Source organism: Nicotiana tabacum, chromosome 2 (genome assembly GCF_000715075.1).
Source record: "Nicotiana tabacum cultivar K326 chromosome 2, ASM71507v2, whole genome shotgun sequence".
NCBI lineage: Eukaryota > Viridiplantae > Streptophyta > Magnoliopsida > Solanales > Solanaceae > Nicotiana > Nicotiana tabacum.
The window spans coordinates 70,321,685-70,336,589 of NC_134081.1; the positions used below are offsets into that span (position 1 = coordinate 70,321,685).

A 14,905-nucleotide genomic window follows, 5' to 3' on the forward strand; every position below is an offset into this window, starting at 1 on the left:
TGGTGACTATTAGGGGATTTGAGACTAGAGTTGATCTCTTATTGCTTAGTATGGTTGATTTCTACGTGATTCTGGGAATGGATTGGTTCTCCCCATATCATGCTATTTTGGATTATCACGCTAAGATTGTGACGTTAGTTATGCCGGGGTTACCTAGGATCGAGTGGAGAGGTTCTTTGGACTATGTCCCTAGTAAGGTGATTTCATATCTGAAAGCCCAACAGATGGTTGGGAAGGGGTGTTTGTCATATTTGGCTTTTGTAAGGGATGTTGGTGCTGATACTCATACTATTGATTCTGTTCTGGTAGGGCAAGACTTTCTGGATGTGTTTCCTGCAGACCTGCCGGTATGCCACCCAACATGGATATTGATTTTGGTATTGAGTTGGTGTCAGGCACACGACCCATTTCTATTCCTCCGTACGTATGGCACCAGCAGAGTTGAAGGAATTGAAAGAACAACTTCAGGAGCTTCTTGATAAGGGGTTCATTAGACCTAGTGTGTCACTTTGGGGTGCACCGGTTCTATTTGTGAAGAAGAAGGATGGAACTATGCGGATGTGCATCGACTATAGGCATTTGAACAAAGTTACAATTAAGAATAAGTATCTTTTGTCACGCATTGATGACTTATTTGACCAGCTTCAAGGATCTAGGGTGTTTTCTAAGATTGATTTGAGGTCGGGGTATCACCAGTTGAAGATTCGGGACTCGGATATTCTGAAGACGACATTCAGGACCCGCTATGGTCACTATGAGTACCTTGTGATGTATTTTGGGATGACCAATGCCTCATAAATATTCATACATCTGATGAACAATATGTTCCAGACATATCTTGATTTGTTTGTCATAGTATTTATTGATGATATCCTGGTGTACTCACGTAGCCAGGAGGAACATGCACAATATCTGAGGATTGAACTATAGCGGTTGAGGGAGGAGAAGCTTTATGACAAGTTCTCTAACTGTTAGTTTTGGCTCAGTTTGGTGGCGTTCTTGGGGAACGTGGTGTCCAGTGTGGAGATTAAGGTGGATCCAAAGTAGATAGCGGTAGTTCAGAGTTGTCCCATACCGTCATCAGCTACTGAGATCCAGAGTTTTCTCGGCTTGGCAGGATTTTATCGTCACTTCGTGGAGGATTTCTCGTCCATTGCAGCGCCTTTGACCAGGTTGACCCAGAAGGGTGCTTCATTCAGATGGCTGGATGAGTGTGAGGAGAGCTTTAAGAAGCTCAAGACTATCTTGACCACAGCTCATGTTCTAGTTTTGCCTTTAGCATCGAGTTCTTATACAGTATATTATGGTGCTTCTTGGGTTAGTATTGGGTGTCTATTGATGCAGGAGGGTAGAGTGTTTGCTTATGCTTCAAGCCAATTGAAGCCCCATGAGAAGAACTACCCCGTTCATCATTTAGAGTTGGTAGTCATCATTCATGCATTGAACATTTGGAGGCATTATCTCTACGGCGTGTCTTGTGAGGTATTTATGGATCATCGAAGTCTTCGGCACTTGTGCAAACAAAAGGACCTAAATTTGAGGCAGCAGAGATGGTTGGAGCTGCTAAAGGACTATGATATTATCATTTTGTATCATCCCCGGGAAGGCCAATGTGGTGGCCGATGCCTTGAGTAGAAATGTGATGAGTATGGGTAGCCTTGCATTTATTCTTATTGGTAAGAGACCGCTTGCATCAAATGTTCAGGCCTAGGCCAATCAGTTCGTGAGGTTAGATATTTCGAAGCCTAGTCGGGTTCTAGCTCGTGTGGTTTCTCAATCTTTCTTATATGATCGCATTAGAGACCGTCAGTATGACGACCCCCTTTGCTTGTCCTTAAGGACACGATCAGTACGGTGATGCCAAAGAGGTTTCTATTGGATATGATGGGGTGTTGTGGATGCATGGACGAATTTGTGTGCCCAATATGGATGAGATGCGTGGGTTGATTATTTATTCCATTCATCCGGATGCCGCAAAGATATACCAGGACTTGAGGCAGCACTATTGGTGGAGGAGAATGAAGAAAGACATAGTGGAGTTTGTAGCTCGGTACTGGAATTGTCAGCAGGTGAAGTACGAGCATCAGAGACCGGGCGGTTTGCTTCAAAGGCTTGAGATTCCTAAATTGAAATGGGAGGGTATCACCATGGACTTCGTAGTTGTGCTCCCATGGACTTTGAAGAAATTTGATGCTATTTAGGTGATTGTGGACCGGCTGACTAAGTTCGCGCATTTAATTCTAGTTGGGACTACCTATTCTTCAGAACGGTTGGCTGAGATCTATATTCGCTAGATTGTTCGCCTTCACGGAGTGCCGGTGTCCATCATCTCAGATCGGGACACACAATTTATATCACAGTTTTGGAGAGCAATACAACACGAGTTAGGGACACAATGAGTTTACTATGAGAGTTGGGCACACGGGTTAAGTTGAGTACAACATTCCACCCTCAGACGGAAGGACAGTCTTAGCACACCATTTAGATATTGGAGGATATGTTATGCACTTGTGTCATGGATTTCGGGGGTTCTTAGGATCAGTTCCTGCCGCTTGCAGTGTTTGCCTACAATAACAACTACCAATCGAGTATTCAGATGGATCCGTATAAGGCCTTGTATGGGAGGAGGTGTCGGTCTCCGGTTGGTTTGTTTGAGACGGGTGAGGCTAGGCTATTGGGTACTGAATTGGTTCAGGATGCACTACTAAAAAATGGTTCTATTGGAACGGTTATTTTGTAACGGTTAGAGAACGGTTAGAATAGATTATGTATTGGAACGGTTTTAAGCGTCTCGAGAACGGTTAGAATAGATTATGTATTGGAACGGTTTTAAGCGTCTCGATAGAGTCAAAAGGCTTTTAAGACACTTCTTAAGTAAAACCATTCCAATATTATAGTAACCGTCACCATAATAAATCTATGAAAACGATTTATAAAGGCGATACAATAGGGTTATTTATGGGAACGATTTGGTAAAATAAAATATATATTGGGACAATTTATTTTTCCCTCCCTACTTTCCCTTCTACATATTTATTAAAAAAATAAAAAATAATAGATGACCCCACCAAATTTTAATATTAACTCTTTAATTTAGTTTGTAAACTTAGAAAACGCATTTCATCTCTCTCGTCTCATCATCAGAATCCCTTTCGTCTCTCTCTCTGCTCATCAGTCTTAAACCTAGAAAAACTCGCCATCGATGAACTGTGGGGGCCGCTCTGACGAAGGAAGATCCATTCTGGCGAAGGACAACCATTTCGGCTAATATAAGGGGATCTCAGATGTAGGTTATCGGTATTTTCCCATGTTCGATATTGTTGTTTGATGTTCGCTATCGTTTCGCCGGAAACTTATTTCACTGCTTCTTCTTTTTTCTTTCTCTGGTAAAATTTCTGATAAACCCGTTAATTTACTTTGCCTTTTGTTTGTAGTATATGTTAAATTTTGTGGTTTCTAGTTTGTAAAATTGGGGCTTTAGTTGGTGAATTTTGATAGATGAAAGGGCTGTTGAAAATAGATCAATTTAATGTTTAAATCTTTTTAAAGATAATGATTCGGGAAATTAAACCATTGTTAAGACAACTAGTTCATACAGATAAGTTGATTCGGGTTTAGTTGGAGGTTTAGAGGGTGTTTGGCTAAGCTTATAAGCTGGTCAAACTAGCTTATAAGCACTTTTCGGCTTATCTACGCATTTGGTAAAGTTAAAAGTGCTTATAAGTCATGTGCTTATAAGTCAAAAATAAGCCAAAAGCCATAAGTTGGTCACCCCCAACTTATGAATTTTTAGCTTATAAGCACTTTAAGTTTGACCAAGATTTTTTACTATTTTATCCTTAAAATATTCTTCTTTAGAAAAAAAAATACTTGCATCGATACTCACTGCCTCAAGTATTGTTTCAACCTAAACCCCGCCTCTTAAAGTATTGAATTCTCATTGACTATTTAAGATAAGCAAATTCTCTATTCCTTTGCATATTTGTATCTTTGTGATTGTGTATTAATCTTTGAATTGTATGTAATAAATGAGGACATATTAAAATTTTTGGTGTATTGCATTCTAAGTGTTGTGGTGATGAAGACAATGTTTGTTACTCTTCAAATATTTTGTCCTATTTAGATTTATTTTTTACTGAGAAACTTTTGTCAATGTATTTAACTATTATAACTTATAATTATATGCTTATCATAAAATAAATTATATTTATCATAAAAATTATCTTATCTAAGCATATTTGTATTTAAAATAAAATGACAAATAGAATATCTAAGCATATTTGTAAGTCATTTTAACAGAAAAAGATCTTATCAGCATTTTTTTTATCAAATACTACAATAACTTATTATTAATTTCAGCACTTGTATCCAAACACGTAACTGCTTATTTATTAAATCAGTTTCAGCACTTAAAAAGTGCTTTTCAGCACCTAATGCTTATCAGCTGCTTCAAATCAGCTAATCCAAACAGGCTCTTAGTATGGACTTTTATAAGTGGCTTTTATTCTATCTGTCTTATTATCTGATTTTTTTTATTAAGAGTATATAAACCAATTTATACTGGTTGTTTTGTTGTTGCTGCATATATTCTGCTTGCTGCTATTGTTATTTTATCTTCTTTCACTGCTTTTTCTTTGTCGTCACTGCTACTTTTGTTTTAAATTTTCTGTTCTTGCATATGACCTTGCCAGGTGAATAAGAAAAGAGAAAACTCATAGGAAGAGGCTTATTGTGGAGGTAATAGTCTGGTCCTTTGTTTTCACTTTTTCCTTTGGCTTTTCCTTGTCTTGCAATCTGAAACCATTACTTGGAAACCATCATATATGCATCCTTTCCAACTTACCATGTGAGGTCATAGTTTATTCTGAAACTATCATATGCAGCGCATTGCCATAGTTTACTCTGAAACTATCATATGCATATCCTTAACTTATCATATGAAGCTGCACTTTATTTGTCATTCTATTGTTATCATTTATATAATACCTATTAAAGCTATTTTTATTTGTATTCTTCATTTATCTTGGCCATTGCTGTTGTCTTTCCCATCTTTCTCTGCTTCATTGCTGCTGTCTTTTTTTTTCTTTTCGTTTTTCACTTTGTTGCTACTGCATGTATACTCTGCTCGATGTTGCTGCCATTTTTAAAGACTAGCCAAAGGTCTTGCAATCTGAAATTTCCTAAAACTACTAAACAAAATACAATCATACTTGGACAAGGTGTACAACATCAAAAGATAATTAAGCTATAAGCAGAAACGATTAAATTGTAGAATGCAAAAATCGAAGATGTCTTGGCTTCATCAGAAGTGTCAAATTGCTAGTCACTGAGTACTATTGTGGAGATATTATTGCAGTTGCTCCACACTCATGATTGAAGCAAGAAAACGACTAGTTTGGACCAAATGCCATAGCGCATAGGGTTTAACTTTATTGTTGCTTCTAATTTGTGAATTACTCATCCAATATAGCTATATTATCTAATTTAATAGGCTTAAGGGTGCTTTACTGTTTTCCTTTTCTGATTTCTTCCTATTGTATGTGAATTTCCTACTTGTCTTAGAAGAAAAGTAGATTATCGTCTACTGTAAAGAATATCAGTTGTTTTTAACAGTAATCTAATTTTCTAAATATGCATTGAATACATTATGAGTTGAACCAAAGTATTTTTGCCAGGGCTTAATGCTTCTTAGGTGCTTCATGTAGCCTTGTATTTATAGGAAGTTATGACCACATCTTTATTTTCCTTTTCAAAGTTTAGCTGAGAAAACTTGTCCAGTTGTTGTTTGATGTTTCTTTCTGTTGGCAGAAAGTTATTACCAAATCTTCTTTTTCCTTTTCGAAGTTTAGCTGAAAAAACTCGTCCAGTTATTGTTTGATGTTTCTTTCTGTTGGGATAGTCGTATTTACAAAGGAAACTCTACCGAAAATTTTAAAAATTTAGATGTTTCTTTCTGTTGGTCATTCAGTTACTTTGTGATTCAATTATCTTAAATTTTTCTTTGTTTAATTCTGATTGAATTTCGTAGGTGTAGCTATTGCGGATGAAAGCAGTGATGAAGACCTTACTTGAGTGTTGTTGATCGTTGTTAAACTTTCTATCATCATGTTCAAGGATTGTTGGACTCATCGATCAATTTTGACTTTTGAATTGTTGATTAAACAATGTATTTATAATTTGTTTTTGTATATGGATAATGCGAGTTGGTAATTTAATTTTATTTCGTGGTTTATATAAGTTATGGTGTATAAAATTTCATTGCATAGGAAAATATTCGTCATTTTGGTTCCATAAATATTAGAAATTACAATAGTGAATTGTTGCAATAGACAATATAACTGTTCCAATAGACCTAGCAAACAACAATAGCAACCCTTTAATAACCGTTGCAATATCCGTTGTAATAGGCTACAGATAATTGTTCCATTATATAACAAAACTATTGCAATATATCATGAAAACCATCGCAATAGACTTAATAAATCGTTAGTATAATTATAACACAACGGTTTATAACCGTCCCAACAAAATAGAAAATTGTCCCCATAGATTGATCAATGGTAGCAGTTTCATATCCAAAAACGTAATCTGTCGTGATGTCGCCTATCGTGGAACTAGACAAACCGACTCATTTCCAAACAAATCGATATTTTTCATTTCAAAGATAATTTCAATATTATTTAACATAAAACCTTCATTTAAGGAGTTCAAATCAAAGAAAACAAAAGTGCAGAAAAGAAAAGCCCGACATCGGAGTGTCACTAGTCATGAGCATCTACTACAAACTGTCTAACAATATCAAGGCTAACTCAGCCTAGAAAGTAACTAAATACAACTAGAGGAAGATAAGAGGTAGAAGAGCAGGGGCTGCGATCGGCAAACAGCTACCTTGCTATCTCCAAGAAAATCTGCAACAAGAACACTCAATAACCGCTACCATGTCCAGCTACACCTAAATCTGCACATAAGGTGCAGGGAGTAACGTGAGCACACCAACTCAGTAGGTAACAACAATAAATAAAGATTGAGCAGTAGTGACGAGCAATAAAGCATATAACGTCCATATCGTGAAATCTCAGTAAAGTACAACATGCTTTAAAAATCAGTGTTTGAATAAAATCATCTCGTTTAAACCCGGTTCCAGTTAAAAAATCATTTAAAGATATTTTTCGAATAATTTTTCAAACAAAGGCTCAATGCAAAGGTGAGCAAAAATGATGAAATCATAAACAGCCCCTCGGGCAAAACATCACTTATATACAGCCCCTCGGGCAAATCTCACAGTCACTCGTGCCACTCGGGCATACTTCACAATCACTCTTGCCACTCGGGCATACCACACAATCACTCATGCCTCCCAGTCACTCGGCACTCGCACTCAGTAGGTACCTGCGCTCACTGGGGGTGTGTACAGACTCCGGAGGGGGTCCTTCAACCCAAGCGCTATAATCTGCACGGAAAACTCACGTGCCATAATAATAAAGTATGTTGCAGGCGGACAGCCCCGATCCACACTCATCCTCATAATTCAGGCCCTCGGCTTCACTCAGTCATAAACCTCTCGAGCCACTCGGGCATTTCAGTAAAACAGGGCATTCGGATTTACAATCATTACTTACCTCAAACCGGTCAAATCTCTAACCCGCAATGCTCTTGCCTCTAGAATCGGCCTCCAGATGCTCCGAATCTATTCACAATCAGTACAATACCATCACTACGCGCTAATAGAATGAATTCCACAAGAAAAACTATAAAATTAGACCAAAACCCGAAATTGGCTCAAACCTGGCCCCCGGGCCCACATCTCGAAATCCGACAAAATTTATAAAACTAGAAAGTTCATTCACTCACGAGTCTAACCATACCAAATTCATCAAAATTTGACATCGTTTGGTCATTCAAATCCTTAAATTACTCTCTAAAAACTCCAAGCTCTAACCCCTCATTTTCACTAATTACCATATGATTAAACAATGAAAAATCATAATATATACAAGAATTAGGGCTCAAGTAACTTACCTCAACGAAATCCCCTTGATTCCTTCTTCAATTCTCTCCCAAAAGCTCCAAAAACCGAATAGAAATGGTGGAAATGAACCAAATTCGTGAAGGATTCTATTTATGGTTTTTGCCTAAGTTTTTCGCTCCTGCGGCCATTTTCCTTGCACCTGCGGACTCGCATTTGCTGTCCCAGGTGCGCATCTGCGAAACAAGCCCAAACTCCACATCTCCGCATCTGCGCTCAAGGCCTCGCACCTGCGGGCTCGCAGATGCGGCCAATTCTTCACACCTGCGTTCCCAGCCTTGGCCCAGCGTCGCTCGAACCTGCGCACTCCCACGCGCACCTGCGACCCTTTCTTCCGCAAGTGCGGAAATAGTAGAAGCAGCAGCTCCAGCTGCAAAGTCCAACTTCGACAAATCCGTTAACCACCCGGAATCACCCCTAGGCCCTCGGAAACTCAACCAAAAATACCAACAAGTCATATATCAACATACAAACTTAGTCGAACCTTCGAAACACTCAAAAAAATATCCAAACACCAAATTACCCTCGGATTCAAGCCTAAAAACTTCTAAATTTCCAAATTCGACAACCGATGCCGAAACTAACCAAACCACGTCCGAATAACCTCACATTTTGCACACACGTCATAAATGACACTACGAACCTACTCCAACTTCCGGAATTCCATTCCAATCCCGATATCAAATTTTTCCACTGCCGACCAAAATCGCCAAATTTTCAATTTCACCAATTCAAGCCTAATTATACCACGGACCTCTAAATCATATTTCGGATGCACTTCTAAGTCCAAAATCACCTAACGGAGCTAACGGACCCATCAGAATTTAAATCCGAGATCATTTATACATAGGTTAATATCCGGTTGACTTTTTTAACTTAAGTTTCTACTTAAGAGACTAAGTGTCTCAATTCACTCTGAAACCACTCCGGTCCCGAACCAACTGACCTGATATAACATAATATAGCTGAATAATACAAAAAAAAGTAGAAATAGGGAAAATGGGGTTATAACTCTCGAAATGACTGGTCAGGTCGTTACAGGTAGGAGTTTCATAACCGTTACAGTATCCATATATGGAGACAGTTTTGAAACCGTTACAATTAACAGTTCCAGTTAACCTATTGTAATGCTGGATCTTAGAACACATCCCAAATCGTCCCATTAGCCCTACAGGGATTGTTACACCAATCAGAAGGTTCGTGATGTTACTTACATGGTGGGAGAGAAGGTATTGCTCAGAGTTTCACCCATGAAGGGTGTTATGAGGTTTGGAAAGAGGGGCAAGTTGATCCCCCGGTTCATTGGGCCTTTTGAGGTGCTTCAGAGGATAGGAGATGTGGCTTATAAGCTTGCCTTGCCACCTAGCTTGTCGAGTGTGCATCCAGTGTTTCATGTTTCCATGCTCCGGAAGTATATTGGAGATCCGTCCCATGTTTTGGATTTCAGCACGGTTCAGTTGGAGGGTGATATGACTTATGATGTGGAGCCGGTGGCTATTTTGGATTGGCAGGTTCGAAAGTTGAGGTCAAAGGATATATCTTTAGTGAAGGTGCAATGGAGAGGTCAGTCTGTGGAGGAGGCCACCTGGGAGACTAAGCAGGAGATGCGGAGCAGATATTCACGCCTATTTGAGACTCTATGTATGATTCTAGACCCGTTCGAGGACGAACATTTATTTAGGAGGGCGAGAATGTAACGACCCGACTAGTCATTTTGAGTATTATAGCCCTATTCTCCCATTTATTGCTTATTCTATGATCAATTTTTGTTATGTGACTTTTCAGGGTGTTTGGTTTGGTTCCGGGGATGTTTCGGAATGAGTCAGGACACTTAGTCCCAAGGTTGAAAGCCTAAGTTGAAAGAGTTGACTGAATGTTGACTAATGTGTTAATGACTCCAAAACAGAGTTTTGATGATTCTGATAGCTCCATATGGTGATTTTGGACTTAGGAGTGTGTCTGAATATTGATTGAGAGGTCCATAGGTGATTTGGCTTGAATTGGCGAAAGAGAGAAAAGTTGAAGTTTGGAGAGTTGAGAAGTTTGACTGAGAGTCGACTTTGTGGTTACCGGGCTTGGATTTTTGTTCCAGAAGTTGGAATAGGTCCGTTGTGTCATGTGTGGAAACTTTGAGGTCAATCGAAGTTGGTTTCATAGGTTTCGGCATCGATTGTAGAAGTTGGAAATTCATTAGTTTCATTAAGCTTGAATTGGGGTGTGATTCATATTTTGATGTTGTTTGATGTGATGTAAAGCCTCGACTAAGTTCTTATGATATTTTAGGACTTGTTGGTATGTTTGGTTGAGGTTCCGAGGGCCTCGAATGGATTTCGGATAGTTAACAGATTGAAATTGGACTTAAAAAAAAAATTCTGATGCAGCTGATGACTGGTGCTATCGCACGTGTGGAGGATTGGTCGCAGATGTGCGACTGCAGAAGCGAACATGTGTCGCAGGTGCGGTTTTGTGGGAGTTGGGAAGTAGTCGCAGGTGCGAGGGATGTTTCTGCATCTGCGAGCCCGCAGATGTGACAAGTCTCCGCAGATGTTGATTTTGGTTGAGGTGGCTGGCGATCGCATAAGCGGAGAGGAATGCGCAGAAGCAGACGCGCTGAAGCGAATAGAAGACCGCAGAAGCGGTTTCGCATAAGCTAGGGTTGGGCCGCAGGTGCTACTGGTCGAGTCCTTAAGTGGATTTCGCAGAAGCGGCCCTTTTTCTGCAAAAGCGGAGCCGCAGGTGCGGTTGGGGAGTCCGCAGGTGTGAAAATGCCTAGGCAGATTATAAAATCGAGGGCTTGAGTTATTTTCTCATTTTTGGACTTTGCAAGCTCGGTTGGAGGCGATGTTTGAGAGGGGTTTCACGAGATTTCAAGAGGTAAGCCACTTTTGGTCATTTTTATCTATTAATATTGAATGCCCATTGAATTTTCCACGTAGACTATGTGTTTTAGGGTGAAATTTAGGGAATTTTGGACTAGAGATTAGAGAGTAAGATTTGGGGATTTGGGTGACGATTTGATATCGAAATTGGGTAATTTTGGTATGATTGTCTCATTATTGAATCAGTGTTCGGATTTTGTTAATTTTATCGAATTTTGAGACGTGGGCCCAGAGTTGACTTTTTGATTTTTGCTAAAGAACCTAGCTTTATCATATGGAATTGATTCCTATAGCTTGTGTTGATTGTATTAAGGGTCAGTTTGGAAAGCCACCATGTAATTAGAATTGGTGTAATTACTAGGGTAGTAATTACACAATTGTGTAATTACGGCGACCTGTTTGTTTGTCACATTGTCATTACAGTTTAATTACAAGTTTACTATTTGGTTGCACAAGTGTAATTACACAGTTAGATTAAATTTTAAATAAAGTAATTATCAAAACTTAAAAGTTAATATAATAAATATATGCCTATAAATTTTTATAAGTATAAGTGATATTATATTTGGTATTTAAGATGTATATTTTTTTGTGAATATACATTAATTAGTAATCATATATTTATAACTAATATCGTAAAAATAAATTATATATATATTTCAAATTATTAAAATTTAGTTTAGATACTTACAAAAACTAAAAATATATATTTTGTAAGAACATCATGGAATTCATGTTTGATAAAATAAATTAATATTTATAAATATAATGTTATAACATTATTCAAATGTTTGACAAAACTAATCTATCAATTCTAACTAAATTATGAACAACGTGCAATGTGAGCTAACGCTACTAAAATAAGTAAATTGGAACCATGAATATAACATAATTTCAAAATTAAAAAAATAAAATAATTTAACATATGTCAAATTCCAACATAATAATAGTAAGTTCGACTACAACTTAAGATTAGGAAACATAATAAGTTTATAACCACATTCAACAACGAAATTTCACTTTAATTGCATCACTCATTATATGCCAATTTTGTTAATGACTCATTATTTCTAATATTAGGAGGTGTAGTTTTAAAAAATAGAATAATAAAATATAAGAAATTACATGAAATCACAATAAGTAAAGGTATAGAAATAAAAGATAAATAATGTACAAAGAAAAATATATTTTAAAATTTCAAAAGAAATTAAAAGGTAAAAATAAAATTAAAATAATAGAAAAAAAAGTTATAAAAAAATAAATTAAAATAAAAACAAAAATGAAAGAAACTAAAAAGCAACCTTGTAATTACACAATGTAATTACCACCAATTCTCACCTCCCTCTTGAGAATTGGAGAGTGTAATTACACCCAATTTTATGCTGACCAAGTAATTACATGGCCAAACAAACATGCCAAGCTGTGTAATTACACCCAATTACACCAAAATCCATTTCCAAGGTGGTTTTCCAAACAGGCTCAAAGTTGTTTGTGGCTAGATTCGAGTCATTCGGAGGCCGATTCGCGAGGCAAGGGCCTGTTGGAGTAAGGATTTGCGCGGTGTGAGGTAAGTGACATTTCTAAACTTGATTTTGAGGGTATGAATCCCCGAAATATGTGTTATGTGGTTGGTGTTGAGGTGACACACATGCTAGGTGACGGGCGTGTGGGCATGCACCATGATAATTGTGACTCGGTCGATTTTGTGGTACTGTGTGGTTATCAAACCTGGTTGTTATTCATGAAGCTGCTACTTGTTAGAGTAATTGTGATACAATCCATGTTAGAAATCATGCCTAGACTACACGTTTATTCTGTTGGGACCCACTAATGTCACCTCTACTATTGAATTATTTGCTTAAATTGTAATTATGTACTCAGGCACAACTATCATTTGCATATCATATCTCAGTCTCTGCTGCCATTTATTGGTACATCATATTATCATTGTTTGGGCTAATTTTCATTAGACTTGTGAGCCCGAGAGACTGGAGAGATTGATGACTGAGTGAGGCTGAGGGCCTGATTGTGAATGTTGTTTATGGGATCGGGCTGCATGTCGCAGCAACTTTATTGATTCATGCCATGATTGGTTTATATTAGTGCTTGGGCAGGATCCGCCCCTCTAGAGTCTGACATACCAGCAGTGAGCGCAGGTACCAATTGAGTGCGAGTGCCAAGTGATTGAGAGTGCTGAGTGACTGGAGTACTGAATGAATAGGATTACTGAGTGAATGGGAGTACAGAATGACTAGGGTACAGAGTGATTGAGCGTGCTGGGTGAGATTGAATACTCCGAGAGCATGTGTATGACTTTATCACTGTGTTGCATTACAGTTGGCATGCATAATTGATATGTAGATATAGAGATGTAACATTACACATATCAGTCACACTTGTCATATTTTATCCGTATTGAGCTTAAACTATTAAACGTGAAAGCATGTCTACATTTCTGTACTGTTAAAATCTACACTTGGATTGTACCTGTCTGAGCTCGTCACTACTTTCAGTCCAAGGTTAGTCTTGTTAGTGTAACGACCCGACCGGTCGTTTTTAGTATTATAACCCCGTTTTCCCATTTACTGCTCAGTTTATGCTTTATAGTTGTTTTATGACTTGCCGGGTTAATTAGTTCGGGTTTGGTGAAGTTTTGGAATGAGTTGGAACACTTAGTTTCAAGGTTTAACGCTTAAGTTAAAATAGTGACCGAATGTCGACTTATGTGTAAATGACCCCAAAATGGAGTTTTGATGATTCCAATAGCTACGTATGGTGATTTTGGACTTAGTAGCGTGTCCGAAAAATTATTTGAAAGTCCGTAGTGAAATTTGGCTTGAAATGACAAAAATTAAATTTTTCGAGAAGTTTGACCGGGGAGTTGAATTTTTGATATCGGGGTCGGAATCCAGTTCTGAAAATTTCATAGCTCTGTTATGTCATTTATGACTTTTTTGAAAAATTTGAAGTCATTCTGGATTGAATTGATGTGTTTCGGCACAAGATATAGAATTTGAAAGCTCAAAGTTCATAGATTTTGATTTGAGGTGCGATTCGACGTTTTGATATTTTTTGATGTGATTTAAGGCCTCGAGTAGGTCCGTGTTATGTTATGAAACTTGTTGGTATATTTGAACGGGATCCCGAGTGGCTCGGTGAGTTTCGGGGTGAGTTTTGAGCGATGTCCGGGCATTTCGGCACTCAAATGTTGTTCTCGAACTTCTGAAAAAGTGCGGACCGCACAATTTTGAGTGTGGCCGCACTTCAGAGGAAAAGTGCTGACCATAGAGGACAAGTGTGGTCGCACTCCAGAGGAAGAGTGCAGACCGCACAATTTTGTGTGCGGCCGCACAATTTTGTGTGCGGCCGCACTTTAAGGGTTCTGCAGGTTCGATGGTCCGACTTCGGAGGCTTATATCCTTTAATCCACTATGAATTTGGAGATGATTCAACAACAAAAGTTGTAGCCTTTTAAATCTAGTTTCCAGAAAGGTATAGCACGAATCATTTGGACATTTGTACAGAAGGTTATGGGCATTTTACTAAAGCCTAGTAAGTTGTCACATTGAAATGCGGCCGCACTCAAAATTGTGCGGCCGCAGAACTTGAAAATGTGCGGTAGCACTTAAAAATGTACGGACCGCACATTGGGAGATCAGACGTGGTACTATATAATCGAGGGTTGGGGTATTATTTCACATTTGGACTCTGGGAGCTCGGTTTGTGGCGATATTTTGTGAGATTTTCAAGAAATTCATCGGGATAAGTGATTCTAACCCGGATTTGGATAACATACATGAATATATCATTGTTTTCATCATTTAATCATTATTTTGAGATGAAAATTTGGGGGAAATTGTAGAAATTCATAAAACAAATTTTTGGTATTTGAATACCGATTCAGAGTCGGATTTAAGTAAAATTTGTATGGTTGAACTTGTAATTGGATGGGTTGTCGGATTTTTTGAGTTTCGTCGGATTCCGAGATGTGGCCCTCATA

At 38.1% G+C, this 14,905-nt stretch overlaps 1 long non-coding RNA gene across 1 annotated transcript; it reads left to right on the plus strand.

The window, feature by feature from the left end:
• The first annotated feature begins 3,108 nt into the window (after positions 1-3,108).
• LOC107761231 (uncharacterized) lies at positions 3,109-6,237 on the plus strand. Its single transcript, XR_001642546.1, has 3 exons — positions 3,109-3,286; positions 4,692-4,737; positions 6,029-6,237. It is a non-coding gene; the product is annotated as an uncharacterized LOC107761231 (long non-coding RNA).
• The last annotated feature ends 8,668 nt before the right edge of the window (positions 6,238-14,905 follow it).